Source organism: Megachile rotundata, chromosome 1 (genome assembly GCF_050947335.1).
Source record: "Megachile rotundata isolate GNS110a chromosome 1, iyMegRotu1, whole genome shotgun sequence".
NCBI lineage: Eukaryota > Metazoa > Arthropoda > Insecta > Hymenoptera > Megachilidae > Megachile > Megachile rotundata.
In genome coordinates this window covers 23,886,879-23,904,869 of record NC_134983.1, presented here as the reverse complement: position 1 = coordinate 23,904,869, position 17,991 = coordinate 23,886,879, and the positions used below count along the sequence as shown (strand labels likewise).

The 17,991-nt window shown below is 40.0% G+C and overlaps 1 protein-coding gene and 2 long non-coding RNA genes across 7 annotated transcripts in view; 1 reads left to right on the top strand and 2 right to left on the bottom strand.

The window, feature by feature from the left end:
- The window catches only part of LOC105664359 (uncharacterized), a 38,181-nt gene extending 35,275 nt beyond the window's left edge, over nt 1-2,906 (bottom strand). The window contains exon 1 of the long non-coding RNA XR_013040651.1: nt 2,660-2,906. This is a non-coding gene — a long non-coding RNA (uncharacterized LOC105664359). The remainder of the gene's footprint in view (nt 1-2,659) is intronic.
- Nucleotides 1-17,991, top strand: part of LOC143264619 (uncharacterized) — a 392,045-nt gene that overhangs the window by 196,867 nt on the left and 177,187 nt on the right. The window lies entirely within an intron of this gene.
- LOC143265858 (uncharacterized) lies at nt 6,479-9,991 on the bottom strand. 2 transcript variants are annotated; one of them, XR_013040632.1, is made up of 2 exons: nt 8,607-9,991; nt 6,479-6,758 (listed from the first exon to the last, which is right to left on the bottom strand). It is a non-coding gene; the product is annotated as an uncharacterized LOC143265858 (long non-coding RNA). The 2 variants fall into 2 exon arrangements; XR_013040625.1 differs by lacking the exon at nt 6,479-6,758 and adding an exon at nt 7,051-7,955 and having other exon boundaries at nt 8,607-9,933.

The following is a 17,991-nucleotide window of genomic DNA, read 5'->3' as shown; positions in this document are numbered from 1 at the left end:
CTCTTATTTTTCAAACTTGAATTAACCTTTTACCTTACTGCGAAGATAAGAAAGCGAGAAGTGTGTATTAAATTACACGTTTCGTCTTTTGATGCTAATTATGACCCACATATGTTGAATGCACACAAAACTGTTTCAGGTAAAATTACGTATTCAAATTTTAATGTAAGGGTGTCATATATATTCTTGATTAAATAAAAATTATATGTTATACCTTCGTATGGGTCACTAGGATTGTTTTGCTAATGGAGAATAAGTATTAATGTACTTTGAAAGGACTCAATAATTATGCAAATATTAAAATAGCTGTTATTAATGTTTATTATAATCCATACCTGCGGGCACGTAATGGCGTTTAAATTAACCGTCGATATTTCGAGGTAAAAAGGTACGTGCTGGTGCGTACGCGATAATCTAAATAAATAATCTAAAACTTCAGGCACGAAAATAAAATGTGTGGAGTCTCGTATTATAATAAATTTAAATTATCTCAATTTCAGCGGACCCACCGTCCAGTGATTAATATCGAGCCGTTATCGTGTAATTTGCTAAACTCGACCGGTGTTAATGCGTACACTCCATTTCAGAAATCGCCATAATTTTTTAGCGTGCAATTCGAGTATCGTATTATTCGAGAGTCATCTACTTATATATTACACCGTTGGAGTCCCGGCAATTAAGGATAAAGAAACTACCTGGTACACCAACAAATTCGAGTTTGTCACGTTTCCACGATGACGGTATCTTTCCTGCAACCGATACGGTGCTTTTTACCGAAACGAACAGCGCAAGAAGAAGAAGAAGAAGATACGTATCGTCCACTTTTGGATAACGCAACGTTCAACTGACCAGTAATTTCACGAGGGTCTAAAAAGATTCTCTCCGGGTCGAGTACATATTTTACTCTTTAATAACAATGTACTCGCCATCGTTAAGTCAACGTTAATTTACAGTCGTTTTGGAGCAGGTTCTTCAGGGTGGCAACAGAGAAGAGCAAGAAGAAGAATAAGAGGAGGCAGAAGAAGAAGGTATCGGTACATCGACGTTAAACGAAAATGATGGAACGATCCTGTACGCATTACCGATAACCATTAACGCTAATTGCTCGTCGAATCGTAATTTTCTAAAGGAGAAAGTTTGATGGGCGAACGGGACGCTCGTAAAACGAGCTTCGACTGCTCGTCGCCGTCGTCCTGAGGTATTGCAAAATTAATTAAGAGCGTCGATGTGTTATGAATCGGCGGGATAACGACGATAACGGGCGATAATCGTGACGCAAATTTCATCGTTTCGCTTTCGTAATACGCGAATCGTGAAATCCTGTCCTATGCCAGATGAAGCGTACGATAGAAGCAGACGTTCTTCTCCGTATTTTTATTGCCGGACAGAGGAGAATATTCCTCGCGAATGGAATACTTGCTCGATGGAAAACGGAATGTGGGACAATCGATGACCTCGTATCGGGAAAACACGCAAGAGAGGAAACGGCTTCGAGGAAGACGGAGCACGACCGAATAGATTTTCCAAGTTTCACGAGTTCGCCTTTCGATTATTGATACTAAACGACATGTTCGATCGAGAGTTCGATAATGGTCGTATTATTTATGTAACATCGGAGGGAATCTTACTTTCGCGTGGAGAAAGGGAGAAAACTTTTGAGAAACGGTGTTTCGATTTCTACAATCGTATTCCGGGGAGTTGACAATGTTTTCTGGCGGTTTTTGCGATGTGAAAACTAGCTTCGGCTCTGCTACTCGTGGAAAATACAGGAAGATTGAATTATCTTACGTATAGTTCGAATATTCGAATGTAATGTGAATACAATGATGAATGATAATAGTAATGGATATTTTAATAAAAAGCGTTTGTCAGTAAACTTTCAGTTTAAGATACGATTTTATTTTAAAATTAAGGTTCGATAGAAAATTTTAGATGAACTTCATGGTTATTTTCTGTGAAGATACAGGGAGGCCACGGAAACGATAAAGAACCATAACGACGTCAACACGGATAGGACTTATCGCCTCGTCACTATCTTCATCACCCTGTTGCCGATTCATAATTAATCACTTATCCACTTAAGAACTGATTAGCGACCAACGATCTGGAACGTGGGCACTTCTTAATATCGGTATCGGTTGCTTTTCATATCCCTAATAAAATTAACTGCAATGCTGAGGAAATCCTTCCTCAGTGATTATAGTTTCACTTTTAGATTCAGTAATGCTAACCCTAGTTTTTTTATACTAATTAAAAATTTAGGTCAATAATATTATTAGGTTAGTAATAATCATTGAATCAGAAATTCTATTTCTTCTAAGGAAAATACCTTCGTATTTATAGTACAAGTAGAATTATATTTTATAAATGCAATTTCTATTAAGTATGAGCAGAATGAAATACAATTCAAATACCTGTAAGCAAATTCCAATATTGCTTGAGTATGATCAAGTTTCAAACATTTATCAATAGAATTCAGGTATTTGAAATATTTCGATATCGATGTCTAAGTAGAGTTTAAGCAATATAACTCGAATGACTAATATATTCCAGCAGGAGTAAAGTAACGAATAAACGATTCGAAGTAATCGAAATATTTCGAACAGTTGGAATGCTATTGTGCAGCTCTAACCTAAATAACTAAAATAAAATCACTCACCGAGATCGCATGAGTCGCATGGCCGAAAGACACCTAATCCGCCATGCGCGAAGTTGCAGAGTAGAAATCCTTCGATGCAGCAAAATGCAACGCGAAGCAAGAACGGAACACACGTAACACAATCCGTCGGAAAAGTTGTCGTGTACACACGCGGCTCGATGAACGAACAAACTACTAGATAGTAGATCCAAGTTGGTAGCTCGTACAACCATGACCCCTCGTCGACGCGACGGCGGCCATGTCACGCGTGTGTCGGATATGGGACTAGAAATAATTGCGACTCGCAGCTGGCTCCGGTCCTCCTCTCTTCGCAGTGCCTTCAATTTTCCCCTGGACTGCCTGTCTGCCATGTTCCTCGTTTAATTGGATCACTGTTTCCATCCGTTGTTTTCAGAGAAGTCGTAGTTGTCGCCGTTAGAACGTTACCTTCGAGACTTCTCCTCGAGAACAAAATTCCTCCACTCTCGTTGATCGTACTCCGTCTACAAACAACGCCGACACAGAACGCACGACACGTTTGCACGCCGTAAGATACATTTATGCATCGAGCTGGGAACGACTGCCATTGTTCTTTCAAATGTACGGAACAGTATGGGTACTCTGTTACTGTGTTGCCAACGACTGTCTTCGCTGAGTCTCGTCCGTGTGCTGAAATATGTTCTTCAAACGTAACTTGCCTACCACTTTTTCCTCAATTCCTACGGGTTTTGTTTCCTTACTAGGTTAGTTCATATGCAGAAGACCGTTACCGAAATTTGAACGTTCGAATATTATTAGCATCTGATATTCAAATATTTTGAATACGAACTCAAGTAGGAGGATTTTCGAATATGAGAATTTGAAATGCGAATAGAGTACTAAAATTCAGATTCGAAAGCTGAGTAACAATGAACCAAAGTGTTAGAATAAAAAACGAGTTTGACATTCTTCCAATTCTCACAAGATAAAAAAGATAAGTCTTGTCAAAGAAAAATCTATTGTATTTTCAATTATGCTAGAAAGATTATGTTATGGACATTTTCAACTTATCTTTGCACGTCGAATCACGTGTTGCCCGCATGGTGTGTTGTGGCAGTCACATCGAAGAAGGGAAGCGACAAGAAGTTGGTCAAAATTGAGCTCGACAGTGCGAGATAACGAAAGAACACTATGGTTCGGTAGTTGAACAGTGCAGTCGTTCCAGAGTAAGAGTCGCATGCCGGAGGCGACGACGTACAAGTAGGTTTATATTTCGCGAGGAACGAAGACGACGACGTTGACGTCCGGTGTTTCGTAGACAAACCTCGTCGACAGAATGACAGAAGCGCGGCGTGACGATACACAGTGATGCTAGCCTAAACCCTGTCACGGATACACACCGGCGCACGGGACAGAGACCGAAGAAACGAGAGAGGAAGATCGCCGGTCCAAGGTCCGGTCCGTCGAGGGCTGATTACCCCTTTACGAGCAGCCAAGGTCTCTCTTTTGGCCACGGGACGCGAACAACTACTGCCTTATTACCCGACCCGTCACCTTGCTCCTTCAAAAACGCCTAATAACGCGGCGTGCCTCTTTTTTCGACCCCCACCATCCCTCGATCACTACCTGAGCAACGGCGGAAGAAAAAAAGACTCGAGGTTGCCCGTTAACCCTTCGAAGGCCGAAGGGGATGACAGAAGCTGCGTGTACGGAAGGAAGGGTTGCTGTTTGCCACGGTCGAGACCTTGACTCGATGCGGCTGTAAAAACGCACAAAACAACCCTTTTTTAGGACGGATGAAGTCAGTTGGACCGCGACCTTGGACGCGCCTTATTGCCTAAGAGGGTTCGTTCCTTTTTTTTATCTTTTCTCGTACCCCGTTCGAGGTCGCGGTTTTCCGAAACTGAAAGAACCGGAGGAAGCGAACGACGAGCGTGACGAGGCTTCAGCGAAGGATCACCGTGGGTAATTAAATGACCGGCTGTTTTTTCCTGCCTTGGGTTACGCCGATTTTATCGCGGTTCAAGTGGGTCAAGATTCGTGTTGATATATTTTCAATTTTGCTTAGCTTTGGAATTAAATAAGAGAATATTTTACAATACTTTTTTTATGGCTTCCTATGCATGGTATTCCTGAACCGAGTATCGTATTTTTAAATTTGTTAAATTTTAGGTATGAATAACAAAGATGTTAAAATGTTTGAAGATAGAAAATTTGTGAGCAGACTTAAAAATCTAAAACATTAAAAATTCTGCAACTCCGAAAAACCTGAAGCGTAACTCTAATAACTGTGGTACGTGATCTAAGGCGAGCATAGGAGTTTATAGTTCACCTCAAGGTGGTAAACAGAGAAGATGGCTGACTTAACGATGGGATTATGTAACGGCTTCATCTCCGTCAAATTTCTTGCCCGTTTCGCTACTACTCGAGATTATTACTCGTTCCAATTTGCATGATCATGGAGGACCATAAGTTATCCTTGTTAGCGAATATCCTTGATGTCCTCGCGGTAAGGCCACTGCGAAGGTCGCTGGCTAGTTTCAATAACCATCCCGGTATTCATCCCGAAAAACCGAGGGAGAGCTCTTTTTTTACCTGAGCCACGGGTAAAAGCACGGAGGAACGAGTTAGCAAGGAGAATGAAAAAATACGTTCTTTTTACAGTTGGAGGAAGCGCATCGTCTAGGAGCGGTCTTTGGATTTCTTCCTGCTAGTTTTTCGTAGTCGTTACGCTCGATGAATCGATAAGACGCGAGCCAAGTGTTGAAGTCATTAGCGTTACAACTTGAACATTCTTAGAAAAAGTTTGATTGTAAAGTGTGCAATTAGTGCGAAGAGGTTTCTTTAATTGCTATTAAACATCGTTAGAATTGTAAAAAGGAAATCTTATTAATTTACCAACATGTACGACGTTTCTGAGTGAAAATTATACTTCTGCGAGTCAAGACAGTGCAAAAGTAATTGATATAGGTTACGCTCTGTGAATATTCGCCGAACGAATAAATAGATATGAAAATTTTAGAATTGGTAAATTCAGTTCGAAATTTAAAAAGTTTAGGGAAGGTTGTTATAAGAATTTCTTGGAATAAGAAGTACGATTGTATCATGGAGTAGCGCACTGATTGGCGGCCATTATACGAACGTATGAAAGATTCTCCTCTGGTGCCTTTGTGGTATCTACTTGTTGATAACCTTTTATGAGAACGCCTATTTATTACTTCGCATTTGGAGTCAATCTAGCGTGCTTTTGTTCGTGTCTTCTCCAACAACCTCTTCTTTCGAATAAATACGATTACTTGAAATTCCGAGTATTTATATTTTAATTGGTGTACGTGTTCTGTACGTTGATAAAGATGTGATAAAGCAGTTTCTTGAGAATACTAACACGAAAAAAGATCTAAACTGAATAAACTCGACTGTATGTAGAAAATTGAAAATTATAAAAGGAGACAACCAGTTATTTATTGCGTGCAAAATACGTATAACGTGTTAATTGACGTGGTAATTTAAGTCGTTTAAAATTAGAAGAAGAAAATATATATCTGCGTTAACAACCGCGAACTATTAATAATTCTTATCGTCGAGGTAGAATTGTGTTATTTTAGAAGATGAAAAGATACAGTACGATCTTGTTAATTAGCTAACACAAAGTTAAAAGGAACATCGGTGACCAACACGAGTCGATACACGTTTACCGAGCAGCTACCCGTATCCCGTAAGCAAATATTTCGAGTGTATCGAAAACAGGAAATCGAACGCGATGAAATGAAAGACAAGTACCGTTGAATCGACGGGAATCGAAAATCATCCGGTAGGATCGTTCGAGTAGCTCGAATAGAGGGCAAAGAAGAAGAAGGCAGCTGAAGGAGGAGTCAAGTTGTTTATTTGATGGTGCCGTAAAAGGCCTCTTTATGTTTATCTCCCATTTAAAACGCTCACATAAAACCGGCGACTGCGCACACAAACCATCAGCCAGCTATAAATCACGCCGCGAAACGCGAGTGCCGTTTGAAAGTCGCCTTGATTCGCGTAAGCGGAAGATGATCGGCCGACATCTTGAGCACCGACCGACGGATCAGTCGCGACCTAATCCACTGTCCAACGTTTTTCCCTTCTTTCGCCACTTTTCCCTTTCTATACCCTACGGTTTTATGAAAGCAATTCGATTGACGATATTGAAACGTTTGAATACTTATGTAACTTAATTTATTTAAGCCATTTACTTCTTAACGGTTCAGTTTCTTCGTTGTGATTTATTTTTATTTTCTGATTCAATAGATGACAAAATATTATATTTTATTCTGTCTCTTTGTGGTAAAGGTTTGAAATATTTCATGCGGAATTGTATTTCTAAATATTATTGCTGCAATGAATTAACAAATGGTAGATGAGTGCAAGGTGCAAAATTTGATTCCAGTTTTTGGAATTCTGTTGTGTGTATCGTTCTGGGGTATATCAATGGAATATTGGTAAGGAAAGACAACGATATAGTAGCTATATTTGTGAAGATAAAAGACCAGTGATGAAAAGAATATGCTAACAAGTACATGCGGCATAAAATTCAGAGAATGAGAATTAAAATGAATTTAACAGACTCCAACTAGCGTGGCTATAAAGTGTAATATACAGAGTACAGAATCAAAATTGAGCGTTTGAAAAAGGTTGTACAACGTGATTGAGGGTATTAAAACGTGTCAGAGTCGATCGAAGGACCCACCAGAAGGCTGAGTATTAAAACCGACGACGAAGAGAATGTAAGCTCTCTCATTCATATTCATAACATCATTTCCTTCTCCCCGGAAATTTCGTATCTCGGTTCGAAAGCGAACGAGCTCGGTAAGATTAAAAACCATGTTGAATTGCTACTTCTAGTGGAGATTTCGAAGCGACGTTGAGGGCGATAAAAGTTTGATTCGTAGCCGAGGATGCAGCTTTTTTAAAGGTTTATCCATAATTCTTGTTTGTGACCTTATAATTCTGAGAGATTGGGATCAGCTATATTGATTTTTATGTGCCAAGGTGAATTAAATAAAGTTTTAGCCGTATCGAGTGAATATTTATTACTCAGATTAGTGCGATTGGTAACTCGTAAATGATACAATAGGAAAATGAATAATTTTTGACATATATTTTCTAGAGTGTAGGTTATTGAATTAATGGAGGACTGTTCTGACAATCTTTTAACCTTTTGGTAATTCTCATTCGTATTTCATAGTGTCATATGACAAATGGTAAAAGTACAACTTATACAGTTGCACTTTTACAGTTGTGCAAGGGGCAGCTACATTTGTACCTGTTTCAATGTCCTTAAAAAATATGCATGCAGCGATGAATGGACCTAATACATAAAAGCTACATTGCTGAATCAATGTGGCAACAAATTTTTTACTGCAATTAAGTTCAAATTACTTTTTTATGAATTGTACTGGAATTGAAACAACGTATGCATCAATTACAATCATATTTAAATTTTGACATTCGCCCTCAGTAATTGAAACAACTTGTATAAGGTAAATGTACCCATTAGTGATCATGTCGGCTTATAAAAATGTTTACAGATATAAAATGCTATTTACAAATCATTTATTTTTGAAGAAATCTGTTATAGTAATTTATTAGAATTATCAAAGTACATGCAATTGACAATGCGATACCAGAATACATTAATTTTCGTGTGCATAATTATAAATTATCGTGGGTGGTCAGTCATTAAAAACTTCATTAAAAACTTTCCTGAAAATATTTATTATTGTACTTGAAAACCGATTTACTTAAAAACTTAGAAATGATAATTATTTACACAATGCTGCATTCCTAATAATGGGGTCATTTACCTTATCTACTACGGTCATGCCCAAATCTCGTTCACCCTCGCCTCATCGCGCGACCAAAATCAGTTATGTCAATAATATCGAAAGGAATATATGATCGACACACGTCCACATGATTCTCGGTCACGTTTCCACCACTCATTCTGAATGTGACTCACCGATAACTGGCAACTTCTTCCCAATAATTTGACCATGATCTTGAAGATCGTCGAGCGTAGCCAAGACGTAGGTACAGTAGGTACTAAGGGCGGCCATGACAAGCACGGAATTCCAGCGTCGCGACGCTAGTCGGGCACGCGGCCCCAAAGTATCGACCGACGTGCTGGCACAGCTCCGTTCGTTCTTCTCGTCGGAGAATCTCGACAGAGAAAGAGAGCGATAAACAGCGAAGAAGAAAGAGCGAGAGAGAAGAAGAGCGAGCGAGAAGAGGAGGGGACGGAAGCACGAAGAGGAAAAGGAAGGGTAGAAAGGAGGGCGGAGGGTGCGTTATCCACCACGCCCAACCCCCGTCGAGCGATTCGAACCCCTATCTTGCTCGTGCAACCCCCTATGGAGAGAGGCTGCCACCCTGCTCGCATTACCATATATTTCCTTTTATATCCTTTTCCGAACTGCTCTCCTCCCCCTATCAACCCTCTTTCTTTCTCGCCACCGTTCCTTACGCTTTTTCTTCCTCCTCGCGGCGTCTTCTTCCTCTTCTCGCTTCGTCACCCTCGCGATTTTTCAACCCCCTCCACGTTACTTGAATTCGCGCGGAATCTACGAGCCACGCTCTGGGCCGCTTTTTTTATCGGTTGCCCGGAGATTAGGTCGATCGGTTTCTCCAGTTCTCTTTTTCTTTACTTTCCTGGAGATTATACGATGTTTTTATGAATGCGCTGTTAGGTGCAAGAGATGGACTTTAGACGTCTTTGTTCGAATAGATGACAATGAGAATTCCTATCTATACGTGAGAACTTATATAACAATGTTTCTCTATAATCAGTTCGATATTAAAGTATGCAACTTTTTCCGACGAAGAATCGTTGCCTTCTGGTCTGCAAGTTTCTAAGTTTTAATGTCTAATCTTTCAAACTTAAAAATTTATTAATTCAGAAATGTGAAAATTTAGAAAAAAAGAAATTATCAAACATTTAAATTAAGAGTGATCATAACTCATCAGTGTCCAGAAGTACATCACATCCGTGCACCTTTTACAACCATAGTTCATCACCGTTAAATAATTTAATCCCTAAAATACCTCCAATCGATTCAGAAAAAAAAAAGGAGAAAGAACCGATCGAACGTTCCACCCACGCGACGACTTGTGCCAATGTTCATTCATAGTTTACGCTCCCATTTTTATTTCTGCCCGCGGAGTCGGCCATTGGAAATCAGCAGAGGAAGCAAAAACAGTGTAGAGAAGATAAGAAATCCACTCATGATTATCATTCGAATGTTGCAACGTCGGCCGGCGAATTTTCGTTCCCGGTTCCCGCGATATTACAGGCTCGTGTTAAGGATTCCAGCCTGTGCAACGCGTACCACGCTTATCCAAATACGATCCTATCCCCTCCAGCTGTCTACCATGTTGCACTTTTACGGGTGGAACGTATTTTCTCTGTTGCGTTGATGTTTATTCGTCGGGCCAACGTAATCACGGCTGAATTTTTGCACTCAGGACCGCGACTACTGATAAGCTTTCAATTTTGCGAACATCGCCCGCCATGCCGTCTTATTTCTTTCTTTCTCTATCATTTCCCCGAATGCTTTCAGGGGAACTTTCTTCCTTTTTTGCGTTTCTCTTGCATGTTGCGAATTTATTTTTATTGTTTTGACTTTTTAGTTGAGGTTATTAGCTGGCGGCTTTAATGAATTGAACGTCGATAATGAAACGTTATGATGGTGTGTAGGTCTCCTTTGAATGAGAGTGAGGGGTTGGAACCTCACGACACTTGTTTAAAAAATTTTGTACTTTCGAAATTTACAAATTTCAGGATTTGGAGGATTTAGAAATTAAAAGTTGAAGTGCAACTTGCTTGAGCGCAGAAGATTTATATAAAGAACACTATATCAACACCGTTATTTGCACATATTTTTCATGACTCCATTATTAATTATTTAGCCTTACTCTAATATTACAAAAGCATCTATTCTAAATTGTAGTATTAAACCGAAGGATGAGTCAGCTATCTAGCAAAATGTTAATCGAGCTCGCAAATATCTACTTAAATAGACGAAAACAATTAGCGAAAGAATTGCGAAATGTCACGGCAAGTGTTCGGGCTGAGGTTCGCATTTGCGGTGACATCTTTTCCGGCCGTAAATCGGTAAGATTTCGTAGCAATGGTTTATCTAGTGGTAGAGTGGGTTCCATATGTCGTGGTGTTCCATATGCGTGCAAACGCGTAAGTAGAGCCGCGTCATCGTCGCTTTACGGCACAAGGCCGTGCAATCGTGGAGCGATCATCCTCTGAGCGACATCGTAAATCCGACGGGGGTTCTTAACCTTATCGATCGGCCGTAACTCTGCCGCGATAACGGCCACCGAATGCACGCTTCAGCCTGGTAACGTCCGTTCGTCGCATTCTTTCCTCGGGACGCCGCGTTCCAACGCCTTATTCTAACCTTCTTCGCCGTTTCGCCCCTTGTTCTCTTACCCTGCAATCGATTTGTCCCTTCTCCCTCTTCGTGCGATTCTTCCACAAATATTCTCTCAATAATTCTATTTTAATCCAGGAACATCGGCGCGTCTTCATTATTACCCTTAATTGCGTCGAGATATTCATAGTACATTCGATACCGAAATCAAGAAATGTAGATTCAAGTAAATTGCAGTAATCATTGGTAAACTACAATAATCAATTTAATTTGAAATTCTGTACATTAATTTGATCCTTGTATAAATGAACTTCCTTGTGATTCGATGTGCTTTACAGAAAAGAATTAAGTGTCTGCTTTAATCTCATCTTTTAAACTACTTCTTGAATCGTGATTATCCACTCTCGAAAACCTCGCGCGCAATTATAATCGTGTCTGTATGTTGTGGAACGTAATGTCCCGATCGATAAATTTATTTAATTGGTCTTGCGCTAGCTACCAAGAATCGTTTGTGTATTTTAAGCGGACGTAGTAAAGTCATTGCAAAGGTTCCAAGGCTTTTAAACGGGGAAACATGCGGTTAAAACGTTCGAACGAAGGAAAACCTCTATGCCATGTGCACAATGAGCATAATGCAGTTAGTTGGTGAGATTCATACATTCCTCGAAGGACCACGGGTCCACGGTGGCCGCTACGTGCGGTCAAGAACAGTGCAAACGACCCTCCAAGGCCAACCACGCAACCCTTGCATGGTTCGGTCGCCTTTTTTTCGACCTTACCCTTAAACTCGCCTTCCTTTCTTTCGACACCCATTCACATATTTACCATCGTACAAGGTCACTTCTTCCACATAAATCATAATTCATTCATAATCCTGTAAGATACAGTAAGATTGTCGACGCATGTTTTTCTTTAGAATACTTTGTTGCAATTTAATAAGTGACCACTTTGATATCACTGAAGACGAAGTCAAACACTATTTGAATAAAGTTTTATTCTTCTTATTTAACTCCCCGAGGTACGACTATTTCAAAGTTAGATTTGGATTTTTAAATGTAACTATATTTTCCTTATTGTAAGTCAATAATATTTAAACAGTCCAAGTTCCGAAAGCTCTGACAGTATACAGAAAATATTCACATGTACTTTAAATTAAAAAGGCAAACTAAGTGTATCATCAAAGATGTTAAGGATTTGCAAGGCTAAGAAAAAAGGAGTTAAACTGCAATTTATGCTGGGGAAATTACTGTATGAGAACTTTTCGAGCGAATATTGCCACGATGGAGGGATTAAAAGACACAATATCGTAAACTATAAACAAAAGAGTTCGCACTTGTAAATGATACGCAGGGCCAAAGGAGATCCTCGAAAATGATGCGCGAGGATTTGGAACGGCGCCGTACGGGTACGCCGTGAAAGACAAGCCGACTTTCAGCGGTAATTCCTCGCGTGAGACAGTGGCTCGTAACATTTTTATTAAGCAGTTAAAATTTTATGAACGTTTCGCCACCGTGCGTCGGCCTGCATTGCTGAACGAGCGGTTCCACGCTGTTTCGGTGGACCAACGAGAGATGTCACGCGCTACGCTCCTCTTCCCCCCGATTCTTCTTCCTGCCTTTTGTCTCATCGCCACCTCGACGTTTCAAATAAATCAGCAACGACAAGGATGTCTTTAAACCCTATTCTTTCTGCATGCGAAACACTCTGATATTGGAACTAAATATTTTGCATCCGTTGACCGATTAACGAGTTAATGATTGACAGTCATGGTGCAATGCAAATGCATGTCGGACATATTGTAAATCTTGTTATTAAAATTGCGAATCATTTTTCAATTTGGTTATTTCATTTGCATAATGGTATCTCTATTTGTGGAACACTTGTTATTTATAATTATGTTCGAGATAATGTGATGTAATGTGTTAGCACATCGTTAATTTTTATAGGTAACTAATTTATTTTGCTACTAACATTAATAAGGAGAATATATTTCAAGCTACCACTTTCTCTTTCATTTTATTTCAAGCACTCTATAAATTTAGAATTTTCAAGTAGACTTTTAACGTCGAAATTTTCAAGTTATTGTACTTCTAGTTTTCTAAATTTTACTTCTCTAGTTTTGTAAACACAGATTGCCTGAAAATATAGCTAAAAATAATTGCATGACTTTCCAAAGCCTTTGATTGCATAACGTTATGCATGAACCCCTGTACAGTATAATAATCCATAATTCTTATAAGTAATCTAACCCTTCTACCTGACTCGTTACTAAAAGTTTGATAACAGCACATGTCGTGCACAATAAAATAGTTGCCATTGTCTAATGAGAAATTTCCAAAATGTGCAATGTTATAGAGTTCCATTTTCCAAGTGTGACCACTCTGGTGTGATTTCGTGGAACTATGTATCTCTGACGGTATCCTGGAAACCCATAGAAAGCATCCGGGGAATGGGGGTAAGGGAGGGTTTGCCAATCGGTCCTTCTCTGATCAGTCGGTTCTGCAGAGGGGTTTGCGATGCGCCCCCAAACAAGGGAGCATTCAACGTTCGTCCACCCCTCGTCAGATGACGCCACTATATCGCAACAAGGTCACAAGGTTTTCGCAAGTTTTCATAGTCGTTACTTTTTTGGCTTTCTATGGTGTTGGTATCTTGCCAACGTGTAACCACTGTAGTTCATTTGTTCAAGGTTTACTCGATTCTTTTGCATTGAGATCCACTTGTTATTTACGCAACTTTCCAACGAATAATTTAATTAACTATTCTCTTTCATGGAGATAGCAGTGTGATGTGCCAAATTGGATGTCGTGGCCTTTATCCTTGTTGACAATATTACAACGTAAGGTTTATTACAACGCAACAACTTTTACATTTCTAAAATAATATAACTATGTACAATCAAAAATACCACCTTCCGTATAAAATTCATTAAAATATTTCTTTCGAGTCCTGCGTCTCCACTTAACATATTAAGACATCTACCCTGTCAAGTATTAATTTGTCCAACGAGTTTACATCCCTTTCTCCTCTATAACTAACCAAAATTTAGATGGGATTAGAAAATGTCAAGCTACAATTTACCCACCGCTGGAAGAACGTAACATTTTATTTGTCAGGAAATCGTGTTCGACTCGCGAACAAGGAAACCCGGGGACATTAGTAACCACCCCATCGACGATATCGTACGTTATCGAGGAACGAAATGGAAGAATGCGAGCTGCGAAATCGCGATCGGCAGAGGTCTGGGTAAAAAGAGAACCCGAGACGGCCCACCTTTGCACGATTAATAAAATTTGCGGCTCGCGGTCGTTCAATTTACGAACACCGTGTCCTTGTAAATTTCCCAATAACACGCGTTCTCGTTTCCGAAAGTCGCGCCGCTGACTTGATCTACCAATGGCCGGCTATAGTGCTGCAAATGCAAATCGTCCAGCTTCGGAATGCAAGCGTCCGCCTTTCTCTTTCTCTTCGCCAGACAAAACGCTGTAATGGCGCACGACCTGACCGAGGATCGCCATTTTCTCAGATAAAAGTTACTTCGACCAGTTTCGTTGCTTCTACGTTCAACTTAGGAGGGAATCAGATGCAGGATTCAACGCGGCTTTAACCCTTTCGAGCCGACGTTAATGTTACTCTTGCACCGTTTATTTCCATTAAGTTATTACGAGAAAATTGAATATGATAATACTTTTTTCGTCCGCCATCGATAGGTACGTTTCGATAACTGCGCAGATGCGAATTGTTGAGGTTAGGAAGATGAATTGTAATTGTTGAGGTTAACGAGGGGAATTGTAACAGTTTGAGGTGAGGGGTCTGATTATTAGGAGCGTGTCGAGGATAAAGTCGTTAAAATATTGAAAAGTTAGAGACTTTTAACAAAGTTTCGAGAAGAGCTTTAGATATGGATCTTTGCGAAATGTTCCTGTAACCCACACGTTGTTCGTGTGAACCGTATCCAAGGAACGACAGGGAACGTCAGTATGTTGCTAAACCTCTTCACGGACACTGACACACATGTAGACGTTTTCAGTTTATTTTTGAATCGAGTAACCGGTAGTCGCATCCGCGGGTTATCGTCCTTTCTCATACTTTCGGACTTTGTTTAGTTGCTACAAATTTAAAGCGAATCGAACATTTGCATGAAAGTTACCTCACTGATTTTTGTACCGTTGAGAAAATCATCCCTGAAGCGATTAAAATCGTAAAGGACGACGATGCGCGTGAACGGTAATAAGGAAAGAGAGAAGAAAGTCCCGTCAAGTTGATCGAAAGGAAGACGCGAAGGAAGGAAAAAGAGGTTCGGGGGAGGCGAACCGGAACGTTCTCCGGAGCAAGAAATCGGGAAATGTTGGCCGGTTTAACCGGCAGTCAGCGGTAAAAGTAAAGTGGGGGTGTACCCACGCGTGTGCACGCTTCCCGGCCGGGCACATTTTATGTTTTGATGGCGCAATAAACCGTCGTAAAGCAGCAGTAAAACGCATCGAGTCACAAGTCCGTTCGTTCTGTCTTTCCCTATCCCGTTTATTCTCCCTTTCCCTCTCTGCTAATGTCGTTAAGTGGCCCGCCCCGTTCGCGGGACTGTCACTGTCTCGCCACACTTGTTGTCCCGCGTTCCGGACCTTCCACCACGTCGTTACGTCACTGAGCGTCGCGTTCGTCACACTGTCACGTGCTTGGCAGTTCACCGTTTGCCGGACACGATACTCGCTTCTCGTCGAGTCGTCTTTTTTTTTCGTTCGAACAGAAATCTCGCGAAATCACGGAACTAACTCGGTTTTGCTGGCGTGGATTCGCGAAATCGCACACTGCGCATGCGTCGACCAATTCGGCGAGGACCGTCATGCCCCGCGAATGCATGCGCGCGCATTTAAAACGCCGAATGGAAGCCACCGGTAAATGGCTCCACAAATTTAACCCTTCGTTTTATTACGAGGTAATTTCTAGATGGATTTTTTCCTGTCGTTGCGTCGTGTATAATTTGTAGTACAAAATGTACATGTTGCATCCCGAATGTATTAAAATTGGTATTTCTGTACGTTATAGCGAGAACTTCTCACGTGACACATGGATGTTGTATACGGAATGTTGGCATACGAGTAACGAGAATATTTTAAAGTTGTACATTTCGTTTGTAAGTTATACACGTAGCTTTCGATGAGGCTATTTATATGCGCCATTTAATATCTTGTTACAGATTCTTTCATATTCATGCTGATTTGTAACATTTCTTTTTCTTAAGTATGTTTCGATATTTTTACTGAATTAATTTTTACTCGTTACATAGCGAGATGTTGGCGTGCTGAACAATTATGTAATGAGATACGAGAGTATTAAAGTTGTTTGAAGTGGAACGGAATTTTGTGGGAAAGAATGAACAGCTGCTATCATAGATTTACTCGAACGGAACAACAATTCTCACGCTTTGATACAATTAAAAGAATAATATTAACGGCTTGAATTGTTTCTAATAGTTCCATTACTTCCTCGTAAAGGTTTGATGACTTAAAAGTTATGGTGTGCATTTTACTTTGTCTTCTAGATTTCATGTTTTATCTTCCATCTAAGTGATTCATAAATTGTTATATGACCTGTCGTTCATTTAATAGAACCATTAGTTATTCTACAAGTCCTTGAAAGCATAACTAACACATATTATATTCTACCTTTTAGATAGATAACGAAGAATAGAACCTTGGTACTTTCTTGCTAGTTAAATTCTCGGTTCTACTTACACACGTATGTACATTATTCACGCACAAATATACATAATTCATTATTCAGAATCAGCGTTGCAGAACAACCTTCGAAAGCTCAGTAATTTCTTGCTTCGTCTGTAAAATTTCTAACGTTCTATTATATAGCTGTACTATAGTATTAAATATAGATATCTTACTGTGTAGATATGCAATGTTTAATTCACACGTAATATCATCAGTGACTGATCACTTAGGGCCCCGAAAGTAGGGAATTATGGAACTAAAATATCATAAAAGCGAATAATGTACCCTACACTCGAATAAGAAAATAGATTGAAGAGAACTGACACTTTTTACACGTTCTTTCTTAAATACCACTAATATATTCTTTTTCCGCAAAACAGAGAGCAATGTAAGAACGAAAAATTTCTTTGGGTGAAAGTTTATCACTTGTTCCTCCGCATTTCCGACATTTTATTGTTCGTCGGACCAGGGACGCGGTTTTTACTTGTCCAGCAAAAGCAAGCACTCACGGTTGATATTTCTCGATAGAACAGCGGAAAATTGTTATTACCCAGGCCAGGCGGTGTTGGTACGTTCCAAGAATTGATCGACCAATCATCTTGTAGTACACCATAATCATCGTATTCGTGCATCACGGTTTCACCGTACTTTCTCGGAAGCGCTAATAAAATTGCTTGTAATGACAGACCATGCGTCCTAAGTACGGGCTACACTTTAGTCCCGATGGTGTTCGTGCACCTTTTACAACGCGAGGTTTGTTTAACAAATTACGTTACATTTTTCTACGTGAAAGTCTGCGAGAGTTTGTGCAAAAAGAAGGATACTTGGCTGCACGATTAACTCCCTAAGAGGCTATGCTGCATATTTGCGTCACAACCAAAATCAATACACAACGAGAATGGCGGACATATTTGCATCATACGGACTCGATATAAGAGCATATAAGTCTTTTCTGAATCTAGGTTTTCTTAGAACTAGAATTAGGTCTTCTTTAAGTTATCTAACTGCAGATCTAATTTCTATGTCTCCTTATTGATGTCTACTATACTGTGCACAGTATAGATTACTTTCACAAACTACGCAAGAATTAGTAAATAAATTGACGTTACGACAGTGATTGGTTACTTACCTGAAAAATTCGACAGCACACGTGCGTCTTGGTCGAAAGTTGAACGCGAACTTTGCACCTTCGTTGGATTCTCTGACTCGAGGGAATCGGTAATCCAGGAAGAACGTCACTGGA